Here is a 14,016-nt window from a genome sequence, read left to right on the forward strand (position 1 = left end):
TCTCACAAAACTTCTCTGTGCCAGCCACTATGTTTCCAGTGGACACTTCTGTAAGCTGTGAGCTATGTCAATAGGTCCATCCTGATCAGGATCTACTCCTTGCCACAGCCTGCGTTGTTTTAGCATCGTCTTACTGGCAGGGTACCTGCCAGGCTCTCCTCCAGACAGAGAATCATAGTATCATAGAACCAAGCTTGCTGAAAGAGATCTCCAAGATCACCCAGTCCAACCTAACACCCAGCCCTATCCAATCAACTAGACCATGGAACTAAGTGCCTCATCCAGCCTTCTCCTGAACACCTCCAGGGACCTCATCTTGAATACTGCCTTCAGTTTTGGGTTCCCCAGTTTAAGAGGGGCAGGGATCTGCTGAAGAAGGTCCAGCAGAGTGCTGCAACAATGATGAGGTGACTGGATGAGGAGCCTGATGAGGAGAGGCTGAGGGACTTGGGGCTCTTTAGTCTGGAGAAGAGAAGACTGAGAGGGGATTTAATCAACGTTTATAAGTATCTGAGGGCTGGGGGTCGGGGGGCAGGGACAGGCTCTGTACAATTGCTCCCTGGGATAGGACAAGGAGCAATGGGTGTAAGTTGCAGCACAGGAGGTTCCACCTCAACACAAGGGGGAACTTATTTACTGTAAGGGTCCCAGAGAACTGGAACAGGCTGCCCAGAGAGTCTGTGGAGTCTCCTTCTCTGGAGGGGCCTGTCTGGATGTGTTTCTGTGTGACCTGTGTTAGATGCTATGGTCCTGCTCCGGCAGGGGGTTTGGACTCGATCTCTTTTGGTCCCTTCCAACCCCTGACATCCTATGAGCCTGTGATCCTGTGAACTTGCCCAAGAATGCCACCCCTATTTTACCTTGCTCACCTTTCTTTCTTTAACTTCAATCTCTTGCACTTTCTGAGACACATCAGTGGCATAAATCACATCGAATTCTAGGCGACCAAATAAATTTCACCCACTCAGAGAGCTAAGAGGGTAACACCACATCTATTAAGTATCTTAAATTAATGCAGTTACTATGGAGATCCTTTTTAAATCTCAGTGTGATCCTTCATCCTCCTTCTTCTGTACTATGGCTGCAACTCCCTCATCCTTTCTTTGCTACCTGGTAAAGCATGCTGCATTTTCTGAATATAACTATTCCTACAGGTGGCCTAAAAAAATTGTGGTCCTTGAAAAATAAAGGAACAAGTTCTTCTTTCTACTGGCACCATGCCAAGTCCAAAGATGATAACTGAACTCAGAAATCAGCAGTGTGGCAGTCTCTTACTATGGGAAGGACACTGAGGTCCTGGAGCGTGTCCAGAGGGGAAGGACACTGAGCTCCTGGAGCACATCCGGAGAAGGGCAACAAGGCTCATAAAGGGCTTGGAGCACCTGGGCTACAGAGTGCCTGCGGGAGCTGGGGGTTTTCAGTCTGGAAAAGAGGAGGCTGAGGGCTCTTTGCAACTACCTGAAGGGAGGTTGGAGTGAGTAGGGGACAGCCTTTTCTCTTTGCTGACAAGCAACAGGACTAGAGGAAATGGTTATGAGGTGAGCCAGGGAAGGTTTAGGGTGGTATTAGGAAATATTTCTTCACTAAAAGGGTTCTCAAACACTGCTATAGCTGCCCAGGGCAGTCATGGAGACACCATCCCCAGAAGTGTTCAAATGCTATGTGGACTTGGTGCTTATGGACATGGTTTACTGTGGACCCTTCTGTGCTGAGTTGAGGGTAGGACTGGATGAGCTTCAAATGCTGTGTAGACTTGGTGCTTATGGACATGGTTTACTTTTGACCCTTCTGTGCTGAGTTGAGGGTAGGACTGGATGAGCTTCAAATGCTGTGTAGACTTGGTGCTTATGGACATGGTTTACTTTTGACCCTTCTGTGCTGAGTTGAGGGTAGGACTGGATGAGCTTCAAGGTCTCTTCCAAACCAGATATACTCTGTTATTCTGTGATGAATGCTTCTGTTTAGAAACATTCTGACATCTCCTGTGATCAGGTTATTTTTGACACCTAAAAATGTGTCTCAAACCCAGGGTACATTTGCTCTACCTGCTTATTCCCATGAAATATACTTACTATACTTAACTGCTTTAAAAGAAACAACCCACGCACAAAACCCTTACATATAATCACTACCTACATCTCCTGGAGTGTATTTCTAAAGCTCCAGTTTGAGATAACCTCCATAAGGTAGGTTTGTGGCAGGGTATAAAAGGAATGGAGGTAGCTGGGGGTATTTTAAGCCTTTGAATCTCAAGCTCTTAAATGAACTGTCCAACCACCCCATCAAAACTTTGCAGCAAATAAGTCGTGACAGCATTTAAATTGTGCTCCTCAGCTGAAAAAAAAACCCAACAACTGATGAAGCAACATTTTGGTAACCAGAAGACAGGTCTAGGAACAGGCAAGGATAAACAAGGACAGGTATGCTGTATGCTGATTCACCTCCCAGAAGCCACAGATTCAGTGCTGAGCTTTACTCATACCTCAATCATCAGCTTTAGGGAGAGACCTCAGAGAAGGCATTCTGGCCATGACTGCTTTGAGCAGCAGTGACTCACAGCTATCACACAGCTCTACAGCTAACTGCCTGGCTTGCACCATGCAGTTTGTGACAGTCTGTAACTCATAACCTGTCTCTTTCTCCTTTTACTGACCAATACACTAACTCATGAGGCCAGTTTATTGGTCAGTAACCCCAGACTGCTGAGCACTTTATTGAACTCTGCACACAGTTTTAAAAACCTTGTATTGATACTGCACAAAAATGGCTGTGCTGGGCTTGGAAAAGAGCAACTTATTTAATCATTCACTTTTATTTTCTCCTGCCTCATCAGGTGCACTTTGGTGGCATTCATAGAATCATAGATTCGAGCAGGTTGGAAGAGACCTCCAAGCTCAGCCAGGCCAACCTAGCACCCAGCCCTAGCCAGTCAAACAGACCATGGCACTAAGTGCCTCATCCAGGCTTTGCTTCAACACCTCCAGGGACAGCAACTCCAGCACCTCCCTGGGCAGCCCATTCCAATGCCAATCACTCTCTCTGCCAACAACTTCCTCCTAACATCCAGCCTAGACCTCCCCTGCCACAACTTGAGACTGTGTCCCCTTGTTCTGTTGCTGCTTGCCTGGCAGAAGAGACCAACCCCACCTGGCTACAGCCTCCCTTCAGGGAGCTGTAGACAGCAGTGCCATGGCATTTCTTCTTTCTTTATCCTTCTTCCTAAAACAAATGTTGTCACTTAACATCATAACTTCTAAGGGTGAGTGAAATAGGTTTATGTTCTAAGAGCGGAGTGGGCACTATTTCTGCTAGAAATGAAAAGGTATTGGGAGGCCTATTAGTGAAAGATCCAAGTTTACTGCTGTACAGTGCCAGCAGAGCCCTCCAGACTATGCTGCTTTTTACACAGTATTGCCAGGCACTGCAATAAATGTTTGGGAGCTGTCCTTGGAAGATCCAGCTCCTGGGTGCATGTGACTGTGAATACCTCACCTTTCAATAAAAATACACTTCTGCAATTTGAGATTTTGGAGGAACTGAAGCAGTCATGGGAAATGGGCAGGAACGAGAAAAAGACACAGCTCATGGAAGAGAAAAAAGGATCTCAATAGCATTAATGGATTAATTAAAGCTTCTTAATTGGTGAGATTGGATATATCTTCAAAAAACTTGTGCCTTCACTTTCAGAATCAAGAAACAGCACAACGCTGGCAAACGGAAAATACAACCGAGATTTCCAGTGCAAAATTTAGAAGGAACAGGCAAAATATCAGCCAATAATTTATTGAAACCCTTAAAAGGATTAAATGGTTAAAATCCTAGCTGAAAAAAACCCCTCATGATTACAGGGCTTCAGGGGCACTTGGTAAACACATCAGTTGGAAACGTCTCTGGAAAAGCCAGTGTTTACCAAAGGAAGGAAAAGCTGAGAAGCCATAGCAGATAAATGAAATAGTAGAGAGTAATCAATCATGGTGCTAAAATGATAGATGACAACTAAACTGAAGCCCCAGGGAAGTGCAAACAGAGAGGCGTTTTGCCAAATTAGGTTGCATAACCAGCGTACCTCAGAGCAGTACAGAACCTAAACCCCTGCCAGAGAGCTCACAGAATGCAAAGCTGTGTCTGTGCAACACAAAATGGATTGAAAAGAGAAGTGGAAAAAATGAAGTTTTGAGGCACAGATGAGTCAGGGAGTATACTATTTAAGAGAGAGGCAGAAGAGAAAGCCTTTGCACTAGGCAAATGTTACTAATTTAGCCTGAGTTCATACTTCCACTGTGGGAGGGAAGGTAAAGTAGAAAAAGGAAACTAATTTAGAGGAAGGCCTCATTAAAGAATTCAGGTGGTGTGAACACTCAGATGAACTATTTCATCCAAGCCTGCAGTATATGCAGATGAATTTTAATGGGCAACGCCAGAACCTTTGGGCACAGGCAACGAGGGTGCTTCTGAGCGACTTCCAGATTGCTATTACTGCAGTGAAAGATTGACATCATAAGGCAAGGGAAGATTACTGTGATGAGTAGAGAACACTCAGAAACCACAGGCTCATTTCTTTCTGAAGGCTTATAAATTCAACTTGGTAAAAAAAATGGACCCTTTCAAACCCAAGGAACCCTTCCTTTTGCTCCTCCATCTCTGGTCCTTGGCACACTTCTGGATAGAGCACAGTGAAGGGTAAAATCTAAACCACAGTAGCTTTTGAACCAGTTCTTTGGGTGAACAAGGGCAATAGTGCCTGCTCACCAGCTAACACAGTAAGGCTGAGGTCAATTCAGTCCTGCACAAAACAGAGTCAAACTGCTTGTGCAAACGTTTTCAGCAGGCCAAGTCTCTTCTCACCTGCTTGCATCAAGGTGCGGTTGGGCCATCCTACTCCTGCAGTAGCTCTTTCTGCATTCTCCCAATTCCTGTTCTCCCACATTGGAATAGAATATAATAGAATCAACCACGTTGGAAGAGACCTCCAAGATCATCCAGTCCAATCTATCCCCCAGCCCTATCCAGTCAACTAGACCATGGCACTAATTGACTCATCCAGTCTTTACTAATGATAGGAGAAGAGGAAATGGCCTCAAGTTGCATCAGGGGAGGTTTAGGTTGGATGTTCTTTAGGGAGGAAGTTCTTTCCTGAGCAAGTGGTCAGGCACTGGAACAGGCTGCCCAGGGAGGTGGTGGAGTCACCATCCCTGGAGGTGTTTAAAAGGAAAGTGGATGTGGTGCTTGAGGCTATGGTCTGGTGATGAAGGCTGCTGTGATGAAGGTTGGACTGGATGATCCTGGTGGTGCTTTCCAACCAGAGCGATTCACAGTGATGAGATGTTGTGCTGAGGGGTTTGGTTTAGTCAAGAACTCGTCAGTGTGAAACTAATGATTGGACTTGATGAGCTTGAAGGCTTTTTCCAATCTAAGAAATTCTGTGATTCTGTGACGCTACCTGATGTTGCCTTTATCAAACAAGAATAACCAAAAAGCTCTGTTACTACCCAGCAGCCACCAAACAGGTCAATGTTTTGATAAACCAAAGCATGTGACAGAGGAAATTCGATTGCTGCTGACTACACGAATTTGACAGACATCCTCTTGAATACTTACTGCAGGGTAGCTCCTTCACAAAGGCTGACTGAAACCTTTTACAATATCAAAGTTGAAAGACAAAGCCACTTGCACTATTAAAGCAATGAAAAAAACAAAGAGAACAACTAAATGCTACCAAAATACAGAATCACAGATTAACAGAATATAGCTGGCTGGGAGAGACCTCAAAGATTATCCAGTCCAACCCTCGACCCAGCACTGAATGGGTGACAGTAAACCATGTCTCTAAGCACCAGGTCACAGGATCAGAGGATGTTAGGGGTTGGAAGAGACCCAAGGAGATCATCCAGTCCAACCCCCCTGCCAGAGCAGGACAATCCTATCTAACACAGATCACACAGGAACACATCCAGACAGGCCTGGAAAGGCTCCACAGAAGGAGACTCCACAGCCTCTCTGGGCAGCCTGTGCCAGTGCTCTGGGACCCTTACAGGAAAGAAGTTCTCCCTTGTGTTGAGGCAGAACCTCCTGTGCTGCAACTTACACCCATTGCTCCGTGTCCTATCCCAGGGAGCAGTGAGCAGAGCCTGTCCCCTCCCTCCTGGCCAACCCTCAGATACTGATAAACATTTATCAAATCCCCTCTCAGTCTTCTCTTCTCCAGACTAAACAGCCCCAAGTCCCTCAGCCTCTCCTCATCAGCCATGCCCTCCAGCCTCCTCATCATCCTCGTAGCCCTCTGCTGGACCCTTTCCAGCAGATCCCTGTCCCTCTTAAACTGGGGAACCCAAATCTGAACACAGTATTCAAGATGAGGTCTCAGCAGGACAGAGTAGAGGGGGAGGAGAACCTCCCCTTGAAAGTCTCCAGAGAAGGAGACCCCACAGGCTGCTTGAACACCCCCTGGCATGGTGACTCCACCACTGCTCTGGGCAGACCATTCCAATGTTTTCTAACCCTTTTCAGTGAGGCAGCCACCCCACAATGCAGTATATATACAACAATACAGTGTATATTACAACAGTCTGTATGACAACATTTATTTTACCATTTTCTTAATCAGAATAATATTAACTTTATCTTCTTTTTGTCTTTTGCCTCTCACTGCCTGAGATTTATAATTGTAAGATTTAATTCAGGTTGACAGGGAAAAAAAATAAAGTATTAAAAAGAAATAATCTCCACAATTTATTAATCCCAGTCTTAGAGGAAAGACTTCTTCTGTGGTGTGTGAGCAACAAACAGGTCAAAAGGCTGTTTCAAGCAGGCCCAAAGGTAGCATCTGAGAACCTCCCTACACAAGCCAAATGTATAGCCTGGCCACACTGCTAGCACTGCTCCTCACTGGTGATGGATGAGAGATAAATGTAATTTTATTTGCTGTTTTATTATCCTAATTTTCCATGTATATTCCAAAGAGAGTGCTAAACAAATTACACATTATAAATGTTGAATAACCACTGCAGAGTTTTGTTCCTCTAATTATATATTCATTGTTAGATCATTTGTAGTTTATAATCCTAATACCATGACTGATAACATTAACTGATGGATAGTATGAAAAGGTTCTGTCAACCTATTCTGCAAGCAGGAGAGAGAATTTGTATGTGATGAAGTACCAATAATAGTTGATTAATCTTTTTTTTTCACTGTATACAGATAAATTCAGGCTATTCTGAAACAGCTGCCTGTGAGTTCTGCCTACTTAATGCTGGAATACAGGTGAGGAGCATATCTTCAAGTGTCTGCAGCAGGATCATAGAATCACAGAATCATAGAATGGCCTGGGCTGGAAGGGACTGCTGAAGGTCACACAGTCCAACCCCCCCTGCAATCAGCAAGGACATCCTCAACTAGATCAGGTTGTTCAGAGCACTGTCCAGCCTCACTTTGTCTAGCTCCAGGAATGGGCTCTGCACCAACTCCTGAGGCAACATGTTCCAGTGTTCAACCACCCTCATAGTAAAGAACCTGTTCCTAGCATCCAATCTAAACCTGCTCTGCTCTGCTTTGAAGTCATTGTCCTCATCCTGTCCCTGCAGGCCTTTGCAATCTCTCTGCAGCCTTCTTGTAGCCCCCTTCAGGTACTGGCAGGCTGCTATTACGTCCCCCTAGAGCCGTATCTTCTCCAGGCTGAACAAACTCAGCTCCCTCAGCCTGTTCATACATCAGAGGCTCATTTTTGTGGCCCTTTTCAGGACCTGCTCCATCAGGTCCACGTCCTTCCTATATTGAGGGCTCCAGAGCAGGATGCAGCACTCCAGATGAGGTCTTACCAGAGCAGAGTAACGAAATTTACTTCCTACAATCAGGTCTAGAACATCATCTGGATTTCTTGTATACATTTATCAGCTGAACTATACAAATTGCTTCAAATGGCTAATATTTATGCATTCAACTATCAGTCACCTGCTGTCAAAACTTAAGATCCAGGAGGGAAGGTGTACTTGATTTGGTTCAAAGTCAGTTGCATGAGTTAAACAGCAACTCCCCAAAGCTCCAGCACATCTTTCCCCACGTTAAACATGACCCATATTTCACCAGGTTGCAATCCTTCACAAATTCCTTAGCTGTAGGTATACAGCATTATTCTCTGCATGATTACCCAACAACAGCAGTAATGCTCTTGGGCTGCAGACTATTTCTTTCATATGAGAAAAACGCAAGATAAACATTTGCCAAAGATTGGCACCACTGCCAGTGTGGGAGACAGGAGGAGAAACTATGAAATTGAAGCAGATTGGTTGTGAAGGTAAAAGACTGGAAAGATGTGGGAATCCAATGCAAGAGAGAAAAATAACAAGCTGTGTATAAGCATTCCACCTTCATTCCCACAGCTTCAGGATGCCTCCCATGGGGGAGGAAAGACAGTGGGACATCTGGCCCAGGGAAAAACAAGACATGAGGTATGTTAAAGGCTGGGCTGTAGTTACCTTGATTATCACAGAACCACAGAAACATTCCAGTTGGAAAAGTCCCTCAGGATCACCAAGTCTTTCCTACCTCAAATACCTTTTATTTATTGTGAAACTTCTTCTTCTTTCAACTTCCAAATCAAAGTGAGTTCATTTATTTGGGTGTGCTTTACCTTTCCTCTCTCTCCATCTAATTCCTTTTCTTTGGGAGAGAAGGGGGAAGAGGGAAGGGCATCCTATATATTGTTATTGGTTCTATCAACTATATTTGAGTCTTTGATAAATTTAAACTAGAACCAAGACCAAGTGGTGGAGAATGCAGGAAATGAGAGAACGAAGCAGCACCAGAAAGATACAGGGTGAAGAGAAGCATGTTAGTGTGTAGAAAATACAAACTCCAAGAGTCACTGAGGGAAAGAAGAAAAAAGTCTAAGGAAATGATGACTGACAGAAGCAGCAAGGGAAGGTTAGGAGGAGCAGATAAACAAGATAGGAGCTTTGAGAAGGTTTTTTATAAACTGATTATTTTTCTAATGATCTTCTGGAAGAGAAGTATGATTTGTTACATGTCTAAAAAATGTCCACTGGGAGCACAGTTTAGCTCACTGTAGGAATAAGCATAGGGATTTTCCAACGGGCATGACATTGCCCTCAGCTTCAGTGAGATGTCACACATCCCCTCTCCTGCTGTCAGATTAAATGTAACGCTAAAGCCCATCACCAAACTCTGGCGCCGGCGAGGAACTGAGCATTTTGTGGCTGTTAAGATTTATGCATACTCTTCTCCACCAAAGTGGCTCATTTTCACTGTTTGACAACATAAAATATTCAGGATTTATTTCTATCCAAAGCTAGTCTGTTGCATAGCAAAGTTTGGCTAAATAAACAAAGCTCTCACACAGGATGACAAAACTCTTTCAATTGCACAGCCTGATATGCTGTCAGATTCCACAGGCAGGATGGTGCTCTGCGTATTGCTTATTGCCCAGGGCTTTCTACCACAAAAAGGCAGGCTGTATTACCACCTAGCATAGAGGAACTGTTAATAGAAATGCCTTAACACACATCCAACTGCTTTGGCTCTCGAAGGATACTGTCACCTTTTAATACCCAGCAGTGCAGTACGCCCATACAGCCTGCTATGCTTCCCAGTACGTACCACTGAGGGCTGGCAGCAGCCAAAAGCAGTGGCTGTTCTCTACTGTATCACCACTGGCACTGCACCAGCAGCTTGGCATGTTGTTTTGAAAGGACATCAGCATCATCCCACATGCAACCCCAGCTCATTTTCCTTGTCTCAGCAAGTAGCCTTAATTACTTGGTGTTTTATGAAGCTGTAGCTCCAAAAGGCCAGCACGGCCAGGGCAGTTCAGAGTAATTAGTCAGTGATTAAGTGGTTAATGCAAACCTATAAAACTCACGTCACAATCCAACGGCTTCTGACTGCTCTGATGAATCCAAGTGGTTTTCTGGGACACTAAAAACGTGAGCAAATATCTGTGTCACACTGTTTTTAGGTTAGGACCTTCTAGTCTCAGAATTCATTTCTACTGAGAAGGCAGCAGCGGTGTTTTCAGTGATGAAAACTCAGCGGCCAGTGGTGAAGACACACTGCATGGATTATCTGCACCTCTTATCTAAGATGATTATAGGATTAAAAAACCCAAATCTACCTACCCCTGCGAAATGAAACTGAGTTGGATAAAAAGGCAGAAATGCTCACTGCACTGATTTCTTATGCTGGTTCAAAGAACTGTGAATGAGTTAAAAATGATACAATAATAGAAGCAGAATTAGTGCTTAGCTCCCGAGTATGTAATCTGGTCACTTACTGTCCACAATACAGACTGGGTGCTTGACTGGCTTCTTTGTGTTTATTCAGGGCTCCTCGTTTCTGTAAGAAAAACAAATACAGACATTTATCATCCATGTAAAAGTAATTACCCTGCTTAATCTGAACCATAGAAGTCTGGCATGTTCATATTTATTTTGGCTCACTCCAAGATTTAAAGTCTTGGGGTTTTGTGAAAGCATCCAGAAGAGGAATCCAGGTTGCTGCTTTTCCCTGAGAAGATGGAGATTCTGCAGAGGTGGGAAAGGCAGAATTTCAGGGGATCAATTTCTTTTGAAATCTCCTACCAAATTCTGGGCACGTGAACTGCAGCTAGGCACTTGTGGCTTTCCCAGCAGACTTTGATACCTGTGATGCTGGCAATCCTGTGGTCAAAAATAAATTCTCATTATGCAATAGATCCTGCCTGGATCTCTCCATTAGACTAAGGAGTTAAGGAAGAAACAACATGAACCTCCAACGACAGCCACAGCTTCCCCCACTGCTTCTGGAAGAGAGGAGTGTGCTGCAGAGGGGCGTTTGATGCCTGCCTCCCACTGTTTCATGCAGACTGTTAGCATAATAAGCACTGATGACAGCACACCAGCTGCTTAGCCTTTCTTGGGCAGGTTACAGGCACGGCAACAGAGGTGAGAGCTAAGGCAGGATTCAAAGGAACACAGCATCCTGGCTGCGCAGATTTCCACAATTAACAGTTTTCATGAATAAAGGTTGCATGAGAGAAGGGAGAAAATTGGAACTGCTGGGCAATAAAGGTTGGGGTGAGAGCAACAGCAAGGTGAAAGAACAGGCAGTATCAAGCTGTGAGGACACTTGAGTGTGAAGATGACTGATTTTGATACAGTTAAAAAAAAGGGAGTCAGTTACCCAAACAGGTAAAGGTATTTGAAATTTTACATTCACTTTGTCAGATGAAAATGAAACTGCTGTTACCTAAGACTGTCAAAATATATTGTGCCAACTCTTAGTCTGAGCTTTCAAAGGGGCAAATCCTGATTTCATCCAGCCTGTCCTACCATCTTTCATCACCTAATAGAGAATCCACAACATAACGGATTAAAAAAACATATTCTCCCTTTTCTTCTGTCAAAAATGAATATTGACTTAGGCTGTAGCCAGCTGGGGTTGGTCTCTTCTCCCAGACAACCAGCAACAGAACAAGGGGACACAGTCTCAAGATGTGCCAGGGGAGGTCTAGGCTGGGTGTTAGGAGGAAGTTGTTGGCAGAGAGAGTGATTGGCATTGGAATGGGCTGCCCAGGGAGGTGGTGGAGTCACCATCCCTGGAGGTGTTGAAGCCAAGCCTGGATGAGGCACTTAGTGCCATGGTCTGGTTGACTGGCTAGGGCTGGGTGCTAGGTTGGACTGGCTGAGCTTGGAGGTCTCTTCCAACCTGCTTGATTCTATGACTTGTGTAGAGTGCTGACAATATCTATGGCATGCCAGAAATCATTTATTTGCAAGTCAGTCTACCAAAGAAACCTGTTAGACAACAAATAACAGCTCTTGGGAGATGACAGATATATGGTCCCTGAGTTCAAAGCATACAGTATCACGTTGCTAATAAGTTTTAAACTCTTTTGAGCTGTAGAGATTAGCTCTTCTACGTAACAGCCTATTTTATATCTTAGACATCTGTGGCCATTTGAGATGGACTTCTAGCTCAGACATAAAAATATTCAGAACAGAGAAACTTAGAAGCGGAAGCTCTGAGGGGAGAGGTGAACATTCTAGGGATAGGCCATATAATGGTAACAATGGATAAGTGAATATCATTTCATTGGAGCATTGAGAGCTTTCTGTCTGGAAGCACAGCTTGGACCTTCCCCTTGCTGCTTCTGCCACTTCAGCTGTGCTGGCTGCTATCTTTCCCTGCTGCTGTCCTGGCTGCTGCTGCTGTTGCTGCCTTGCTGCCGCTTGACCCCTTCCCCATCCTCGTCAAGGCTATTCTATTTCTCTAGCAGTTTATTCTCCTTCTACTGTTATATTTAAACTATAATAAATACAACTTCATTTTCCCCTTACTTTCCAAAAAATCCACGTTGTAGTGAGTTTATTTTAGCAGGGGAGGGACCCACCCTAGCCCAGGACAGCACCAGGGAGGGCTGCAGAGCACTTAACAACCTGACGTTAGCCAGACAGCGACAGACGGGCCAGAAAAACCTCAGATGCTGCTGTAAAGCACAGCTGTGGGATTAACTACATTCTTTCTCAGAGGTTGTAATGCAGCTGACTACACTCTTAGCAGGCCTTACATATCTTAGTGCTCCTCATTAGCTGGGTAACGTGTCCTGGTATAGGCCACAGAAGACCTAATCTGAACTACTGTACTCAAATACCTCTTTGACCAAAATGTTGCCTTTCCCTGTCAATCAAACCATTCCAAACTGAGGGACTTCGTACACATTCCAAGACAGGTTTCAATTAAAAGCTCTACTCACAACTTCCTCCCTGGCTTCAAAGCCAAATGCTTTATGCAGGTCTCTATGTGTGCCTTGCACTTGAGTAGGGGTAGCTGTGTAGCCTTGGAGAAGCGACTCCGGAGCCACAGGGCTTTGCAGTGCCCTATCTCAATCCTTCCCGGCTTCTCTAAGCTTAACATGTCTCTGTCAAGCTGTGCCACATTATTACTGAGCCTTGCAGAAGATTAACTATTCCCTTCTTCAGCAAAGACAGACACTAGAAATGAAAGACAAACGTTTACTTGAGCATTACTTGAAAATAACCAAACCAAACTACAGGTTATGTGCTAGAGGAGTAAAACTCAGTGAATACCACAGAATCACAGATTCAACCAGATTGGAAGAGACCTCCAATATCATCCAGCACTAGTGACAGCTGGATGTGGCACCATTCACCACCACTCTCTGGGCCCAGCCTTCCAGACAGTTCTTGACCCATATCAGAGTGAATCAGTCCAAGCCACGAGCTGCCAGCTGTGCCAGGAGCTTGTTGTGGCAGACACTGCCAAAGGCTTTGCTGAAGTCCAGGTAGACTCCATCCATAGTCTGCCCCACATTCACCAGGTGGGTAACCTGATCATAAAAGGAGATCAGGTTTGTCAGGCAGGACCGTGAAGCCACAAGTAAGGGTGGTCCTTCAAGTAGAAAAACCTGCTCCCTGGGAGTCAACAGACAGAGCTTCTGAAACATATGAATAACATAGTGCAGATCTGGAATAAATTAGTCAAATCCAACCAATATAAATCAGCACTTATCAAGGAGACTAAATAGCAGCAGTCTTTGCAAGGACTTGCAGAGATGGAATATAGTGACAGAAATTCTGGGCCACTCAATTCGAGAGAGATGTTGAGGTACTGGAAGGTGTCCAGAGAAGGGCAAGGAAGCTGGTGAGGGGCCTGGAGCAGAGCCCTGTGAGGAGAGGCTGAGGGAGCTGGGGGTGTGAAGCCTGCCGAAGAGGAGGCTCAGGGTAGAGCTCACAGCTGGCTACACCTACCTGAAGGGAGGCTGTAGCCAGGTGGGGTTGGGCTCTGCTGCCAGGCAACCAGCAACAGAACAAGGGGACACAGTCTCAAGTTGTGCTGGGGGAAGTACAGGCTGGATGATAGGAGGAAGGTGTTGGCAGAGAGAGAGATTGGCATTGGATTGGGCTGCCCAGGGAGGTGCTGGAGTCACCATCCTTGGAATTGTTGAAGAAAAACCTGGATGAGGCACTTAGTGCCATGGTCTGGTTGGTTGGGCAGGGCTGG

At 45.0% G+C, this 14,016-nt stretch overlaps 1 protein-coding gene across 2 annotated transcripts in view; it reads right to left on the bottom strand.

The window, feature by feature from the left end:
* Positions 1-14,016, bottom strand: part of SYT1 (synaptotagmin 1) — a 384,974-nt gene that overhangs the window by 224,825 nt on the left and 146,133 nt on the right. For both annotated transcript variants that reach the window (XM_064141971.1, XM_064141970.1), the window contains exon 3: positions 10,289-10,350. The gene's annotated coding sequence lies outside the window, so the exon portion shown is untranslated. The remainder of the gene's footprint in view (positions 1-10,288; positions 10,351-14,016) is intronic.

This window comes from Pogoniulus pusillus, chromosome 4, assembly GCF_015220805.1.
Source record: "Pogoniulus pusillus isolate bPogPus1 chromosome 4, bPogPus1.pri, whole genome shotgun sequence".
NCBI classification, from domain to species: domain Eukaryota; kingdom Metazoa; phylum Chordata; class Aves; order Piciformes; family Lybiidae; genus Pogoniulus; species Pogoniulus pusillus.